Genomic DNA, 18,332 nt, shown 5'->3' on the forward strand with positions numbered 1-18,332 from the left:
AACTTATGGAAAAATTTCAGAGAAAACTGCATAAGCAGTCAAAAAACTGGTAAATTGGACTTGAACAAAAAACCTATTGGCCTTATAAGAATGAAAAGACTATAGAATAAGAAAAAAAATATATACTTCATATATCTGATAAGTGAACATTTGTGTATATCCAGAATACAGAAGAACTATTAAAACTAAACAAGAAAAGGACAGCTCAGTTTTTAAAATGGGTAAAGAATCTGAACAGGAATTTGCCTAACAAAGATAAACAATGGCTAACAAGTACACAAAGTTATTGAATATCATTATTTATCAGGGAAATGCAAATAAAAACCACAATGCAATGCCACTTCATACCCATTAGGATGACTAATATGGAAAAACACCATGTCACAATGTTGGCAAAGATATGGAGAAATGAAATCTTCAAACATTGCTGATGGGAATATAAAGTGGTTGAGTCACCTTATAAAACAGTCTGGCAGAGTTACTTATGGCCCATAAATTTCAATCCTAAGTATCTACCCAAAAGAAAACAGAAGTCAACTCAAAAACACAAATATTCACAGCAGCATGATCATAAGAACCACAAAGTGAATGTCACCCAAATATCCATCAACTGATAAATGGATAAACAAACTACAGTGTATCTATATAACAGAACACTATGTAGCAATAAAAGGAATGAAGTTCTAATATGTGCTACCTAAAAAACAGGATAAAAAAAAAATACAAAGGGCCATATATTGAATGATTACATTTATATATCATGTCCAGAACAAGTAAATCCACAAAGAGAGAAAGAAGATTCATGCCTACATGGAGCAAGATTGAGTGGAGACTGACTGCTAAAGGGCATGGGTCTTCTTTGGGTATGACAAATGTCTTTCCATATTAGATAGCTGGATAGGCACACAACTGTGTGAATATACTAAAACTCAGTGAATTGCACTTTTAATGAGTGACCTTGATGGTAATGTGAATTATATATCAATAAATCTGTTATTTTTGAAAATGGCTTCCCAAATCATATACTAACACCTCTGCACAAGGGTCTGGTTGAATCACTCTGCCTGTGACAGAATAAGCTGTCAGAAAAACACACAATCTGTTAAAATGGGAAAATAATCTATGTTCCTACCAATAAATCTCTATTTCAACCAACCATAAAACCAAATCCAAAGTAGACAGAGCAAAGAACAAAAAAAGCATGCAATTCAACAATTAGCTGGAAGGTTACAGAATGAAACTAACCAAAGATTGTCTACCCCTCTTTCCAAACAAATGATCACTTACTCTGCCAGTCTAAATTAAACTTTATGCCTAATATAGAAAGAAACTGTTTCAAATACAGAAAATCCCACCCATTTAATATGTAATAAAGTCTTTGGGGGGGGTAGTTGTTGATGGACATAATTGCTTTATTTATTTATTTGTCTGTCTGTTTGTTTGTTTGTTTGTTTATTTATTGTGGTGGTGATGATCAAACCCAGTGCCTCACACATGCCAGGCAGGTGCTCTACACTGACCCATAATCCCAGCCCTGTAATAAAGTCTTAATATTTATTTAAATGTAGTATAAAAATTTTAACAAATGCAGCTAACAGGAGAAATAAAGAAAAAGGTCTTCATTTTTATTACAAATTCTGTTTAATCCCTCACTTTCCAGGAATATTTTTAGTAGGTTTTAGGGCACAAAATTAAAGAAATTAACTCATAAGTAAAATGAAAGGTACTGTATAAACAAATCCCTGTACTTTCACAGAAAAGTTTCAAAAACCTAAAACTTCAATATTTTAGAAAACAAATAAGATTACATCATTAGCCACAATAAGATACCAGAAGGAAAAGTCCAGGAAAACCTCATTAATTTGGCCCAATAATGAAGATCAGTAATTTCAAGTCTGCCTTGATTTAATTTCAGACTATGTATTAAGAAATATTTGCTAGGGGCTGAGGTTATGGCTAAGCAGTAGAGTGCTTGCCTCGCACATCAGGGCCCTGGGTTAAATACTCAGCACCACATATAAATCATACAACTAAAAAATAATTATTAAAAAAGAAACAATTGTTAGGCAAAATAAAGTGCAAATAAAACTGGATAGAGTATTATTTAATTGATTTTAAAAATTTCACATGCAAATGACTTCTGCAAAAATAATAATTAAAACAAGTTACATGTATTCTTTAGAATCCTGTACTCTAATAGAAATATTAGAATAAAGTAAATAAAAATACAGACTACAATACTTCTTAAATCTATTAAATCTTTAATTGTTCCATTTCTATTTACTTTGGCTGTGAAAAACTGGTTTAGGAGTCAGAAAATCTTCACAGGCAAGACTCAGACAAAAATTTATTAATTCCACTCAAAGTCTGGCAATCTAATTTTCTGCTTTTATTTTAAAAAATGTGAACCATACAATTATATTTACTTTATTTTGGGGGGCATTTACTTTATCATTATTTTTAAACAACATATTTTATAAAATATTGCCATGTCTATACTGAGAAACATAAACAGATCTTAAACAGGAACCAGCAGCATACTCAGTTTAAATACTTACTCTGCCCTTTAAAAAAAGATTTAAAATACAGGACACATGTGATTATAAAAATTAAATAAAATATAGTCCACATCAAAATTTGAAATAAAGTAACCATTGAATGTTATGGCAGCAAGTGCCATACAGTTATGCACATCGAAATTTAAAAGAAACCATGTTAGTCTTCTCTAAATTAAAATGTATACTATTCTCTTTTGCATCTTTAAATAATAATGATAATATGCATCAACCTTTGGGAGGTTGAGGCTGAGGCAGAAGGATCCTACATTCAAGGCCAGTCTTAGGAACTTAGTGAGGCCCTAAGCAACTTAGCAAGATCCTGTCTAAAAATTTTTAAAAAATAAACAAAAGGGCTGGGGATGTGTTTCAGTGGTAAAGTGCCTCTAGATTCAATTCCCAGTACCAAAAAATTAAACAAAGAAGTAAATAATGATTTTGATGTCTGTGGATGCCTAGCATTTAGGTAGGTATTCAGTGCTGAATGAAAACTGGTGAATAAATCGCCAGTTGGTCCATATTGTCCCAGCCTTGGGTTATTCAGTAAACAATGTTAACTGAAGTGAAAAGAAAAGCACTCTCAGGAAAGGCAATCTAGATGTACTTTATATATAGAAGACAGTTCAAAGAATAAACAGTCGGTCAATGATAAAGTTGTGAATCTGCTTCATGTGAGGCCATCTTTATATGTTACTCTTATTTGATTGAAATAAAATCTAAAGCAAACATAAAATTAAAAATCATATTTCATCAGGAAGTGATAAAATCTTTGGACAGAAGAGATACACATAGTTTTAGACATGATTGGACAATCATATAGTTTACATAACTCATAAAAACTATATTATCACCCAATTACGGAAATAATATTCTTATGCTATTCAGCCATTGGTATCCATGTTTGGAAATTGTTAAGAAATTTATTTTGAAAGTTACTTTAGGCTTTCCTTCAGGTGAATAAAACACAAAAGTACTACTCTTTGCAGAAGAAAACATTCTGTGTTCAAAACAATTATAGCTGGTTGATCAAGTTTTCAAATATTGCTTTTAATATTTGCTTTTTAGTTTGTTTTTTTTTTTTTTTCCACGGTGGACACAATCCTTTTATTTTATTTTTATGTGGTGCTGAGGATTGAACCCAGTGCCTCATACAGTCCAGGCTAGTGTACTACCACTTGAGCCACATCCCCAACCCTCAAGTTTTCAAATATTAACAATGAGTTAAAATCAAGGCAAAAGACCTAAAAAATACTCAATATATTTAAATATTTTCATCACATTAAATGCCTAAGAATATCTGACATGTAAGAATCACTAGTATGTTCTTAAGGAAGAGAATTCTTTTGTTAATAAAAATGTTGAATGAAAGAAATCTTTGAATAACACAAGGTTTCCTTAATAGTTTACAGTGGAACACACCTATAATCCCAGAAAATCAGGAGACTGAGGCAGGAGGATCACAAGTTCAAGGATAGCCTCAGCAACTTAGCGAGGCCCTGTCTCAAAATAAATAAATAAATAAATAAAATAAAATGTGCTGGGGATCTAATTTACTAGTGAAGTACCCCTGGGTTTGATCCCCAGTACCAATAAAACACATGTTATCTCAAAAATGTACTTTTTTCCCTATTGAATTAGCAAAGATTAAAAAGATTAACAAAACTTGGTGTGAGCAAGGGTTTTGAAAATAGGATTCTCATGGGCATTGAAGGGGACAGTTTTTACAGATAACAGCTTAGCTATATTTATCAATATTTAAAATGTATATAATCTTTGACCTGGCAGTTATACCTCTAAGAAGATAAGTGAATAAGTATACTATAATCAATATACCACTATTAACAAGAAAGAAAAACAAGTAACAATCTAAATGGTTATGAAAGGAGTAGCTAGATAAAGTATGATGCCTCTAAATAATAGAAAACTAGGCAGGCAGGGCTGGGTTGTAGCTCAATGGTAGAGCACTTGCCTGGCATGTGTGAAGAACAGGGTTTGATTCTCAACACTGCATATATAAAGATCTATTGACAACTAAAAAATAATTAAAAAAAAAAAAAAAAACTAGGCAGCCAGTAAAATGATCACCCATGATTATGCACATCAGGTTCAACTCACAAATAGAGATATATAGAGAACACTATAAAAATGACCACATAGCTTCATATATAGAGAGAGACTGCTGTGTATTTAAAATCTTATATATACTTTCATATCCATCAATAAGTTTCCAAAAGTGAGTTAATTGTGGCCATTTCTTTGTGCAGAAGTTGAGGGTTTACTTTTGTCATTATGTTGTTTTATATGGGTAAAAATTTTTCTAATTATTATAATAAAAAATCACAACAAACTTTTAAGAGAAAGAAGTGCCTCTATATCACCAAAATTACTTCAAATCTTTTCATCTTCCTATTTAAGAGGAAAGAATTCATTGAATGTTGCAAGTAAATGTAATACAGAATCTCCTTCTCAGAACCACATTTTAAAATGACAAAATAATAGAAATTAAAATATTAGAGTCATAGAGATAGGGAAAGACAAACATCATTATTCAAACAGCCCACATTATTGGCATTCACCTTACTACCCAGAGGTTGTATGAACTCAAACACTCCTAAAACAATATCCCTTTTACACATTAAGGAAGCAGACTAAAATAATAATAATAATAATAATAATAATAATAATAATAATAATAATAATAATAAAATAATTTTTAAAATGTAAAATCATAAAACACCACAGTAAAAATATTTAATTATTTTCCTGTCTTACATTCTTTCATAGCACCTTTATTAAGAACCTGAAAAAAAGTTTGGAGAAGTTAAATAGATTTTAAATGTATACATTTAATCTGATGTTTATTTCCTTTAGATTTTTGTTTTCCTGGAACTAGAGAAAACAGTTCAAAAGTACATGGGAAAATAAGCAAGAAAGAATTCCCAGGAATATGAAAAGCAAAAAGGGGAAACTAGTTTTAAAAGATATTAAAACTTTTATAAAATCAATAATGTGATACTGGTATATGAAGAAAAAGACTAATAGAATACAAACCCCAGAGACACCCCAATACCTCCAAAATTTAACAACACCATAAGAGATTCAAAGAAGGGCTCTAAAAGCAACAGGTGAAAATAACAGGCACACAGAAAAAGATAAAGTTGAACCTATGCATCATTCTGAACACCAGAATAAATCCTAATTTGAACATTTAAATGTAAATGTGATACCATAAAAGTACTAAAAGAAACCATGGGCAAATTCTAAAAATCTTGGAGGCCTTTCAGTGACTTAAACTCCAGATACCTGGGCTGGGGCTTTAGCTCAGTGGTACAGTGCTTGCCTAGCACTTGTGAGGCATTGGGTTTGATCCTCAGCACCACATAGAAATAAAGAAATATTTTTAAAAAATATCAAGATACCATAATGATTAATATAAACTGTAAAATTTTAAAAAAATGTAAGACTTTTGTATATCAAAATATGTGAAGGTAAATAAAAATAAGTGAAAATCTGGGGAAAACTAGAATTGATATCACACAGGGCTAATCTCTCCAATTTACAAATTTCTAGAAATTGATAATGGGAAAAAAGCAACCCAAAACAGAAATGTGAAAAAAAAATTAACAGAGAGTTCACAAGAAAAAAAATACAATTCGTTTTTAAGCATAATATGCAGAGCCTTATTAAAAATGATAGAAATCCACATTAAATTACTCTATATTGATAATTCTCATCTATCAAACTGTTAACAAATTCAAGGGTTGTACACAGTACATTGGAAAGGCCCCAGAAAAAATAGGAACTCTCTCATACACTGAGATCTGCCCTCTCGTATCTGTGGTATTCAGACTGAATTCAACAATCATAGGTGAAAATATTTTTTAAAAATATTGTCATACTGAACACATACCAACTTTTTTGTTGTCACTAGTCCCTAAACAATACAGTGTAACAACTATTTATATGGCATTTATATTGTATTAGTCTTCTAAGAAATCTAAAGATGATTTAAAAGTATGTGGAGAAAGTGCATAGGTTATATGCAAATGCTATGCTTTTTATATAAAAGACTTAAGCATCCTTGTATTTCAGCATCCACAAAGGGGTCCTCAAATCAATCCTCTATGAATAATGAGGAGCAACTGTACTTGTGGGAGTTTAAAATGGTGCAACACCTAAGAAAGGAAGCATTTAACTAAATTATAAATGCAATGCCCACTGGCACGGTGATCCCACTTCTAGGAATGTATCCCACAGATGTACTTGCACATGTATAAAATGATATGTATACAAGCTGGTTCACCATAGTATGGTCTGTGATAAACCTAGAAACAACCCAAACACTACGGGGGGGGGGGGGGGGGGGGGCTGGATAAGTAAACAAGGCACTTAATAGACACTGTTTAAACACAGCTGTTTTTTTAAGTGTTTTCTATAATCAAATATTATATTCATTCTAAATAAATACTAATAGGATAACATCTAAAGAGCATATAAAGAAAAAACAATAGGATAGAATTACTTAAATAGTATACCACATTTTATATAAAAAGAATATAGTACACTGGCATTTCTCCTACTATAAAAGGAAACAATTGACATCTATGGGAAATAAATTAAAGGTAGTTATCTAAAAAAGAGGGGTGAAGGGGGGGGGCAAAGCAGTTGGAAATCACATTTTCCGAAGCACGCCTGTGTCATTTTAACTTTTGAACCATAAGAACATGTTATCTACATTAAAAGAATTTTTAAACATTAAAAAGAATATTACAGAAAGAAGAGAAAGAGACACCCATAGATAAGATTTAAAACTAAGGTTTAAAGAGATTTTTTGCTCTGAAATTAGATGCTGAAAAGCAATCTTGGTGTGGTCATTACAAAAAAAAAAAAATGCTTTTTCCCCCTTCAATCAAGTTAAAGAATATGAAAATCTGTTTTTAAAAAGCTATTTAAATGAGTAAGAAATTTGGAAAGGGGAGAAAAATGTACAATGAGGACACTCTAATATAATGGTTCTCCAAGTATGGTCCCTGTACCAGCAACATCAGCAGCATGTGATAACTTGTTAAAATTAAAATTCTCAGGCTCCCACCCAGACTACTGAATCAGAAACTTTGTACTAGTCCAGCAATCCTGGTAATACCCTCAAGTCTGAGAGTCACATATCTTGTCTGGTTCTTCCCACAGGTTCAGATACGCCACCAGTCTGCATTTCAAACAAGCTCCAGGACATAGGACCACACTTGGATAAGCATAGCTGAAGTCCTCCTGGGGGAAAAAGGTATGTAACCTTCATATGGTTGAGTTTCCCATGAAACCTGTCCTCAGTATCAGATGGAAAAAGTCCTTATACAGGCTTCCTAGCCAAGAGATATCATGGAGCTAGTTTCCTACATAAACTGTACACAGAAAATAAATGTTTTCAAATACATTCTTATAAAAACAATAACAACTATGAATCATTGAAATTCAACTTAAGGATGTCTCACTTGAAAAAACTTATAAGTGGACCTACAAACTTTCAGAAATTGGGCTAAGAAACAAAAATAATCCATATTCCATAAATTCTGCCTGTGTTGTGTGAACAACTTAACCTCAAATGCATTAACTGCCCACCATGTGCTTTCATGGAAAAGCACCAAGAAGTTTGTTTCCCTCAAACCCTTTTCAAAAAATTGTCCTCATGTTGATGAACACTGGTCTTCCATTTGTTTTACACAAGGAGAAAGATCTGTACAGGAATCTTCTGAATAAAACATTGTAGCTTAGCAGAGCGCATCACACACATCCAGAAGGCGGGCAGCTTTGGAGCAGTGGCGCCACAGCAGCCGCGAGATTCGGACCGAGCTTGAGCCCTCCCTGAGCCCCAGAGCTGCCCCAGACAACCACCCTGGCTCCCCGATGGGGCTCGTCCATCTGTCCCCAGCCCTGCCGCCCAGCCCCAGGACCCGCGCCTTGAGCGCCCCCCCCCACTTTCCTCTTCCTGGCACTGCCTGCCACCAACCCGCTGGCCACCACGTTGGTGGAGCTGGAGGAGGCCCTGCAGCTCCTGGGCGCCAAGGGGGCCATGGGGAGGGCAGCGAGGTGTGTGTGGGGGGGCAGCGACAAGGGCCGTGGTGGTGTTACCGCTGTTGACCGGTGACGAGTCCTTGCTTCCCCAATGTTGAAGAATAACACCAAAGAAGCACGCCGAGGCAAGGTCAGAGTAGAAATTAGAAGTTTATTAAAGGACAGCAGAAAAGACTTCTCCCGGAGGAAGAAGGGGACCCAAGAGGTGGAATCCGTGGAAGGGATGTTGTCTCCCCTTTTTATAGTTCTTTCAGTGATGGAATGTAGGTGGGAAGGCCCGAGGGGTGGGACACAGGTGGGCCAAAGAAGTAATCTGGTCAGGAAGGACTTCTGAGTCAGCACCTTTTTGCTGGGGGCTGTTCATTAACATTTCTTTGAGGTGGACTTTGGCCTAGGGCCTTTTCGGACTTCATTAACATTCCATGAGTTGTCCTGTGTTTTCCCTGAGTCATTCTCCGCACGGCCTCCATTTTAGATTTCACTCGATATTAGACCCAATTTATCTAACTACACTGACTACCTAACTTTAAATCTGGCTTCAGTGGCCCCAAGCATAAAAGCAGCGGCAAGAAGAACCAGCCGGTCAAGTACAGCCAGCTAGTGGTGGAGACGTGCGCAGGCTGAGCAAGCAGAAGCTTGTCGCTGGTGGGCATCTATGCAGAGGCCAGGAAGGTGGCGGGGTTCAACCAGCAGAACAGCTGCACCTACCTCAAGTACTTGGTGCACGCTGGTGCAGAGTGACTTGCTACTGCAGGTCAAGGGCACAGGCGCCACCGGCTCCTTCAAGCTCAATTGCCAAAAGCTGACGGCCAGCTAACAGTGCACAAACCCAAGAAGCAGGCAGCACCCCTGGCCCACCAAGGGTGCCACAGCCAACAAGCACGCACCCCGGAAGGCCGCTGCCACAGAGGACAAGGGCAGCAGCAGCAGCAGCAGCAGCAAGGCCAAGAAGGTAGCGGCTGGGAGCAAGAAGTTGAAGAAGGCAGACAAGCCCAGTGTCCCCAAGGTGCCCAAGGGCTGCAAGTGAGCGCCCAGGCCCCACACGAGACAACGTGGAGGGGGACCTTCCCTGCTGGGCCACGACCTCCCCTCCCCTCCCCCACGCGCCTCTCTGACCTCACCTCCCCCATGCGCAGCTCTGGCCTCCCCTCCCCCAAGCGCTGCAGGGAGATTTTTGAAACAGCCCGGGTGATGCCCTGATTGGCTCTGGCCCTTAGCGATGGCCGTCGCCATGGTTATCGCCCCACCCGGCAGCCAATGGGCAGGGCCCTGGTTGGCTAGCTGGATTCAGCCTCCAGGCCTGGCCCCCTCCCTCTTGCCACCTCTGGGCTCGCAACAATTGCTCAGGGTGCAGGGTAGGGCAGCGCTCCCCTCCCCACCCAAGCCACAATAAAACATTCTTGACCTTTGCAAAAAAAAAAAAAAAAGATTCTAGTTTAGACAGAAAGATTTAGAAGTGAAATGTGGTGGCACATGCCCGTAATCTCAGCAGCTCTGGAGGCTGAGACAAGACTCTCTCAAATTCAAAGCCAGCCTCAGGGATGGTGAGGCACTAAGCAACTCAGTGAGACCCTGTCTCTAAATAAAATATAAAATAGGGCTGGGGATGTGGCTCTGTGGCTGAGTGCTCCTGATTTCAATCACTGGTACTCACCCCCCTCCAAAAAAAAGAAGGATATAGAAATCTGTAACTTTTTTTACAAGTCACCTTTGAATAGTTTTGGATGCTAAAAATTAACCAATGTGCCGACATATTTATATATTTCCTGTTTCATTCTCTCTGAGATGCCATCACCTTTAAGACACTTAGAACATTCTTATTCTATGTTCAACTCAAAAGAAAAATTTCCATGTGGTTACAACATGCCAATTTTAAGATTTCATCCATCTCAGATGTGCATCTTAAAAAATCAATGAAATGCCTTAATTATAAACCACAGAATTGTATGGTAAATTATTTGTTTTTCTTCCAATTAACTCTTATGTCTCTCAAATGTAAAACTCCAAAAAGGCATGCATGTTTTGTCCATTTGATGACATTTCCTCCATGCTTAGAAACTGGAACATTTTCAATATCTTTGTAACTCGTTATTTATTTAGTTTACATAGGAACATGTGAATATGAAAAAAAAAGTAATGATTTTTAACAGTGTTTTTAACAGTACTGACCTCTTTTACTCTGGGAAATTTTACTTGCTCAAAATAAAAAAAAAGTAATTATTTTCAATTTGGCTGGCTTCTCAGGTCAAAGAGATTCAATACATCTCTACACAATTGAAAATATATTCTCTTCTGAGAAGTCTTTACTTACATGTTTCCACAGCACCTTTCAATACTAATAAGCAACAAACACTTTACAAGATTTTTAAAAAGTCAAAATAAACATCCTTTTTAAAGTTAAACAAGTTGAAGAAATTTTTGTTACATTGTAGCTAGCTTGAGCTAAATGCTATTTTAATTTTTCTCTATCATAACTAGCAGTGTTTCAAATGAAAAGATAATTTGTAATGAGTCATACCATGAGATCTGGTGTATGTACATCTATTTGCATTTTCCAAATTTGCTAATATGAACACCAGTAAGTAGAAAGGGTTATTTTAAAAGTGATTACAGCTGGGCATGGTGCTGCTTTTTTGTTAATCCCAAGAATTTGGGAGGCTGAAGCAGGAAGATCCCAAGTTTCAGACTGCCATTTCAAGAAGAGGAGAAAGGGCTGGAACTCAGTGGTAGAGTGGCTCTGGGTTCAACCCCTAGTAAGTAACCCACCCCGCCAAAGTGATGACATGAATGTATATTCTACTCAACTCAGAACTACTATCGTACACACGGCTGTCACTTCCCAACTCTGTTCTCACATCAAACTGCTAAAATGATATTAGTGTTTAGATGTCAACATTTCTAATGTGAATTCCCATTAAACACAGACAAACATAACCTTGTCTACCAAGATTCTAGAATAATTGACAAAGGTGTCACTAAACAAGATCATAGCCTTTTTTATATGTCAGACACATCAGAAAAAATAATTTTCCCAGAAAGAAGTTGTTTGTCATCACTTTCTTGTTAAAATAAATTAGGTAATGGATATGTTCTCAATAGTATTCTCAAAGAGGCAGAACAGTCCTTAAGGAAAATTTTTTAGTTATCAAATATATTGAGGGACACCAATTTAGTGTTTGGGTGCCAGGATCTAGGCTTCACACAATGCTTGGGTGGGATGGATCTGTATCATCAAGATTCATCTGGTCACAAGAATTTTGATCTTAAAATGGTTTAATCAAGCCCACTTTAAATGACAATTATTTTAAGACACAATATTTAAAAGTTTTTTATAGGAAACTCTACCCCTTGCCTCTAATTATGTAAGACAAAGTAAGGGGTGCTTCAGGAGAATAAGGAAACTTTATGAAAATTAGTGCTCATTTTTTCACACTACACATTAACTCAACATAAATTTAAAATTATAGTGAGTAAACATAGACTAGTATATATGCTAACAGTATGAGATGGCACACAAATAACATCCCAATGAATCTAAAAATTACAATCTTGCTAATATTTTACTTGTTATTACTGGCAACTGAAGGGATTCATGGAAGGGTCATAGTACAACCTGTGGGTAGACTGAGGCAGCCTGTAATTGACCTTGGCATGTCATCCCTAGTTCAATCTAGCCTCTACTTTTTATTAGTTTAAATAAGGTTGTCCCAACACTAAGTGTCCCAACACTAGTTTCCATCTTCATCTCCCTCTTGGATTTTCTTGTTTGAACTAGATCCTAGTACTTTTTCTTTCTTTCTTTTTTTAACCAACTCAAAAGTCTTCACTAGCAGCAGGTGCAAGCACTGGAGCGCATGCTGTCTTTCACTACAGCTGAAGTTTCTGGTTATAAGTGAGACTGCAATGCATGTCATATATTGTCCTCCCTTTATTTCTCTTCTACATGTAAGTGCAAGTATCACACCCACTTTCACTTATGTGTGTAGGCAGGTTCTGATGTGTACAAACCTCACTGCTCAGTAGCAAAGTGGGCTTGATAAACATTCAATACCAAAGAGAGGAGCCTTGGTTCTGGGGTTGACAACCAACTGTTCCAGACTGGAATCCCATGCTTCAAGGGTTATCTAAACGTTCCTTTGCCTGAGGCAAGGCTTGGGCTCCAGTATTTCACTTTCCTTGGGTGAGTGACACCACTTCTGGAGTACAAAGATCACTCTAAGCCCACCTCTGCTCTCTCACACAGGGCCAAATGATAGTTTAGGGGTGGAAGTGAAAGGAAAGTGACCACAACACTCGGAGTGACCAAGAGATCTTTATTGCAGCAGTGCAAAAGAGGAGGAGAGAGAAAGAGAGAGTGAAGAAAGAGAGAGCAATGGAGAGTGAAGCAAGAGATTGAGAAAGAGAGAACAAGAGATGGAGGCACCAGCAGGAGGGAGTTTTTAAAGCCAAATTCTAATGGGGTCTCTGGGTCTGCAAGCTGCCTTGTTGGTGGACAATGATTGGATTACACAGTAGTTGCTAAGGGTATCCTCTTCTGCCTTCAGGCATATGGGGCAGGGGTCAGATGTGGGTTTCTGTTGCACCAGATGGGTGGGGGTCGAGTGCTCAGACTTGATGTAAACAGGTGATAAAAATGGGGGGGGGGGGGCATGTGTTATCCTGCAGCTAACATCCGTTCAGCCTGTCCTACATACAACTGGGTTCAGCCTGTCCTGAACCTAACATTCCTCCCATTTTTTTTTTCTAAGTGATATGGGGAAATCATAAAATCCTCTGGCTACATCCTGCTTAATGGTGGGCAGCGTAGGACCTAGGGGGGAAAGTGGAGGAATGTTCAGGGACAGGTCTGGGAACACCAAGCAGCCAGAAATAACACCCAGTGGCTATAAACAGTTATTTTGGCAGGGGTAAAGTCCATAAAAGTTCCTTGAAACCACAAGTGATCGATGGCATCAAATCAGTCCTGGGCAGAGGAGATCCTTGGTATCAGCCATTGGTCCTGTCGTAGGGACTCTAGGAAGTATCAGAGGTAGCTTTGTTGAATCCAGTAATGTTAAGGGTTACAGCCCAATTTCAGCCAGTGGAAGGGCAATTGACCCATAAACTGAGAGTGGGTGGTGTAATCCTTGTGCCATGTCGCTTGGATGTTAAAGCACCATCTGTGGTTGGGATAGAAACTTGAAAGAAATTTAATGATTAGTAAAAGAAGAACAGGATTGGTGAGAAATTTTGAGTTTAGTGGGCGTGGTGGAAGTCCAGGACTGGATATTTGGAACAGGTGCCTTTTTCAGGTGGGAGACATGGTACCAGGGAGAATGTCTAAAAGCTTGGTCACCATTGGGGTAGTAAATATGACTGTATGGGGTCCCATCCAGCAAGGTTGCAACAACTGAGAATGTAGTTCCTGAAGTAAGACTGAGTTGAAGAGGGTCCAATTCAGTTTGTGGTTGTGCTGGGACTGAGGTGATGAATGTTGCAGGAAGGCACTGGTCTGCTTGTTTCCTGAGAAGTGGGGGCTGGACCTTTGTCTGACTGGGAGGAGGTGGGAAGTCTTCACATGGGAATGGTCTGCTTGATGAGGATTGAGGTGACAGTGTCAGCAGTTTCCCTGGATGTAGGGAAATCTTCTATCCAACCCGAGAATGTATCAACCAAAGTAAGTAGGTAGTGAAGCTCTTTGTGCCTAGGCATGTGAGTGAAGTTGACCTGCCAGTGTTCATCTGACTGGTGGCTCCTCATCTGATGTGTGGGGAGTTTAGGTTTGATGCTTCATGGTGGGGATGCTGTAGAGCAGACAGACCAAGTAGAGTGGGCCTGCCAGAGAGCAGATCTCATTTCTAGGAAGTGAAAGAGAGGTTGTAATATCTGGAAAAGAGGTTATGAAGTGTGTTAGGTGGGAAAGAGTCTCTAGAGCTAGTGTTATGCTCGAATTCGGGACCCCCAAAAGACCACCAGAGACCCAAGATCAATGTAAGCAGAAAAGAGGCATTTATTATGAGCTAGCTCGGTCCTCTGCACACACACAGCAACTGGTGATGCTGAGAGGCCCCGAGCCCAGGATTTGCAGCAGTTTTATACATTCTTTGGAGAAGGCAGAGACCCCCACATACATCATAGCATCTCTTAGCAAATCATCAGACACTGCAGGAAAATCAAATAACAACTTTAAAACATGATTAGCACATTCACTGGCGGGAACAAGTTGGGTAGAAGTGATAGGTTACAAATATTCATTTGAACTGATTGGTTTAAGCCAAGAGGGGTTTTCATGCTGAATTACATGGTTTCCCAACATGTAATTACTTGGAGGGTCATCTGGCATCCCAGGTATTTCCCTGTCTCATGCTGATTGGTGGCTGCTAGGGGGTTACTATGGGTTTCCACCTAGCCTGACTGAGTCAGGGACACCTGGTGCAGCAGATCTCTCCTGTTATTTGTAGATAAACCACTTAGCAGGTTGGGAATGTGCTTAGGAGTGCTCTGTGGGTCTTTCCAAGGACAATGGTCATGTCCCTTACTTGGACAGGCTTTGCTCTGAGGTATAGGCTGGTTTTTCACTAGAAGAGTTGGTCATGAGTCGTAGGTCTCTGTCTTGGGCATCAGGGGCTGGTAGTCTTAAAGAAGTAGTTGATTGCCTGGCTGGTTGGTGAATTTGTGTATCTGATCTTGCAGGAACTTCTGTAGGCAATTTAACATACAGAGTCATATTAGGAGAAACATAAAGAGGACTAATAGGGGTCCTGTGAGGGGGAGGAGCCAAGGCCACACTTGACTGAACACCACCCCTGGAGTTCTATTGGCCTAGTTGCTGTCTCCTCTTTTCTAGCTGTTCCTGTCCTTCATTACTCCCATGAATGACTGTGTTTTAGCTTAACTGTTTTTGGTAGGTGTTTAAGATGAAGCTGGTCAAAATTGACTTTGTTTCTATCATTAAGAGTCAGCTGAGTTCCCATAGGGATCACTTGTGGGAGAACTTGAAAGCAGCCTCTTAGTTCTGCTAGTACTCTCTGCACAATTATGGGTCCAGATCTTGCTTGACCATGTGGCTTTCCTTGGAAGAATCAGGGGCATCTCCTGTCTCAAATGACCCTCCTATTCACAGCAAGTTCACTGGTTGGGTTTTCATTCTCCAGTGGTCTCATTAATCTCCCTGATCAGGAGATTATGTGGTCCAGAGTTGCAAAGCTCTTTAGAGAAGTTCCCTGTTCCCTAGATTCAGACTGACTCAGAGGGCAAGAGTCAAATATTGGTTTTCTTGGCCTTTTTAATTTAACTTTAATTCTTGATCTTAAAGATCAAGTAACCCTACTTTGGAGTCATTCTGATATATAGTAAGATGGTAGGCAGAACATTATCTCAGGGAAGGCAAGGCTCTTTATAAATCTTAGGTAAAGTGTTCTAGTATTGAAGTTGATCTTTGTTTCTTAAATATCATTTTATAAAGTTTACATATATTGTTGTTTGATGTTACATGAATACTAGCTAACAAAATATGATGTTACATTTTAATTCTACCCAGTGTATAGGACTTCATATTTATATTATTGATAACAGGTCCAGTTATAGAAAATTAAATGATATAAATAAATCTCCAATATGTTATTCTTATAAGTCTAATATTACCATACAACTTTAGTTTGGAGAACACCAGCTTGATATAATGTTTTTTTTTTTTTTAATATACAAAAAAATAGTAATACTACCACAATTACTATAGTTGATTTTATGTTAATCAAGTTTAGCTCTTAAAGAAATAACATACTACAGTATTGCAAAATAGCAGTTGTGGTTTAACCACAGTTGTATAATGCTTAATTCCTTCAAGATTACTTGCTCAAAAACCTTACATATATAATCAACTTACACAGACCTTCTTTATCACTTACTGAATCCTATATAGCCAACATAAACAGACCTTCTTTATCACTTGTTTAAACCCTCTTATTTACTTAATCACATACACTCTCTTATCCCAAAACAAATTTTCCTTCTACTAAATCCATACTTAGAACCTTCTAATTTCTCTTTCCCATCTGTTAACTCCTTCTTTATTCACACTTTAAAACAATCCTTGTAAATTTCTGAACTTAGGCAAATTATTCCATTTTAATAAGTGATATTTTGTTATTTGAAGTACACAATTAATCTCATCTGTTTACCGTTTCATGAAAACATAAACAATGTTTAAGTGTATAGAAGTATACTTTTGTAGTGATGGACAAGGCAAGGCACCTAAGATAGCACTGAAGATGGGGAAACAGTTTTATTTGGTTGCAGCCAGATTCAGTGGGCACCTAACAGGAAGACCTTCCAGTAATTGGACAAAGGCATGGAAAAAGCCTGTCCCAAGGAACTCACACACTCTGCTGCATCCAATTTCAGAGCAAGACCCAGAACACCCTCAGCAGCCCCACCAGGACCTGAGGGAACCAGTTGTGAGCACCGCTGGGAGAAGGACCAGAGGCCAGGAAGGGCGCAGGCCTGCATGGGTATTGGAAGCTCATCCCACCACATCCCAGCAGTGTGACTTTGGGCAGGGCGCTGCACCTCTCTGTGCACCCTGAGCATGGAAACACACAAGTTAAATGCCTGGTACACAGCAAAGTGGTAGTGCCATGGCCAGCAGTGCCAACCCCGCCACCCTGGGAAACTGAGGCAGGCCCCAGGGTTGCACCCGAGTGCAAGGATTGAATGGCCAGGGGGACTGGCCCACGGCACCTGGCGCCTTGCCCTGTGCTGGGTCCCCAAATGGCAGGGACTGGGCAGCGCTGGGCAGTGCTGCTCTAGCCTCTGGGCGTGTTGGGCTGCCTCCGAAGATGCGGGCCACCCACCCGACCCACTCCCCTTGCGGCCTTGGTCTCTGCCGCTCTCAACCTCCTCAAATACCCCCCCCCCCTTAACCTCCTCAGCCCCCACCGAACACTGCTGCTGCCTGCAGCTCACGTGTTGGCCCCACCACTGCCAGTCCTAGCGAGTCTTCCCTCCTCTCTGCACTCCGCCCCAGGGATAGCGGACTGGTCTGGGTCACTGAGCCCTAGCCCAGGATCAGGACCTTTTATCCATATTCCCTTCCTGGAATCCTCTCCACCAACTATCGTGACCTGGAAGGATTAAAACCTAGGTGCTGTCATGTTTAATTTGCGGCCCCCAAAAGACCCCTAGAGACCCAGATCAAGGTGAGCAGCAAAGAGGCGTTTATTGCGAGCTAGCTCGGTCCTCCATGCACAGCAACTGGGGGCGCTGAGAGGCCCCAGCCCAGGGCCTGCAGCAGTTTATACACTCTTTGGGGAAGGCAGGCACCCCACCTGCATCATAGCATCTCTTAGCAAATCACCACACACGGCGGGAAATCCAACAACAACTCTAAAACACGATTATAGCAGATTAAGAATATGGAAAGGATTCTTAGTTCAAGGGTTTGATGCAAGTAAAATGATTGGTTTAAACCATGAGGGTGTGGCAAGGGGGGCAGGAGCCCAGCTACAGGGCTTCTAGTTTAGATATTGGCCACCACACCTAGGTGGGAGCATCTGGAATTTCAGATATTACAATATCTTGGCCTATCTTCAGTGATCACCATCTGCGGCTTTTTTAGAACTGTTTCGACAGAGCTTTTCTGTGGTATTTTCCTGACTTTAGGACTATAGTAGGTCAAAAGTTAAGTTTCAGAGCAAAATGAGGTCCCAAGTAGAATGAGGTTGCTTGGGT

General features: G+C 39.1%; 1 pseudogene; it reads left to right on the forward strand.

Moving 5' to 3' along the window:
• The first annotated feature begins 9,843 nt into the window (after positions 1-9,843).
• The window catches only part of LOC139707805 (ruvB-like 1), a 38,377-nt pseudogene continuing 29,888 nt past the window's right edge, over positions 9,844-18,332 (forward strand).

Source organism: Marmota flaviventris, chromosome 12 (assembly GCF_047511675.1).
Source record: "Marmota flaviventris isolate mMarFla1 chromosome 12, mMarFla1.hap1, whole genome shotgun sequence".
Taxonomy (NCBI): domain Eukaryota; kingdom Metazoa; phylum Chordata; class Mammalia; order Rodentia; family Sciuridae; genus Marmota; species Marmota flaviventris.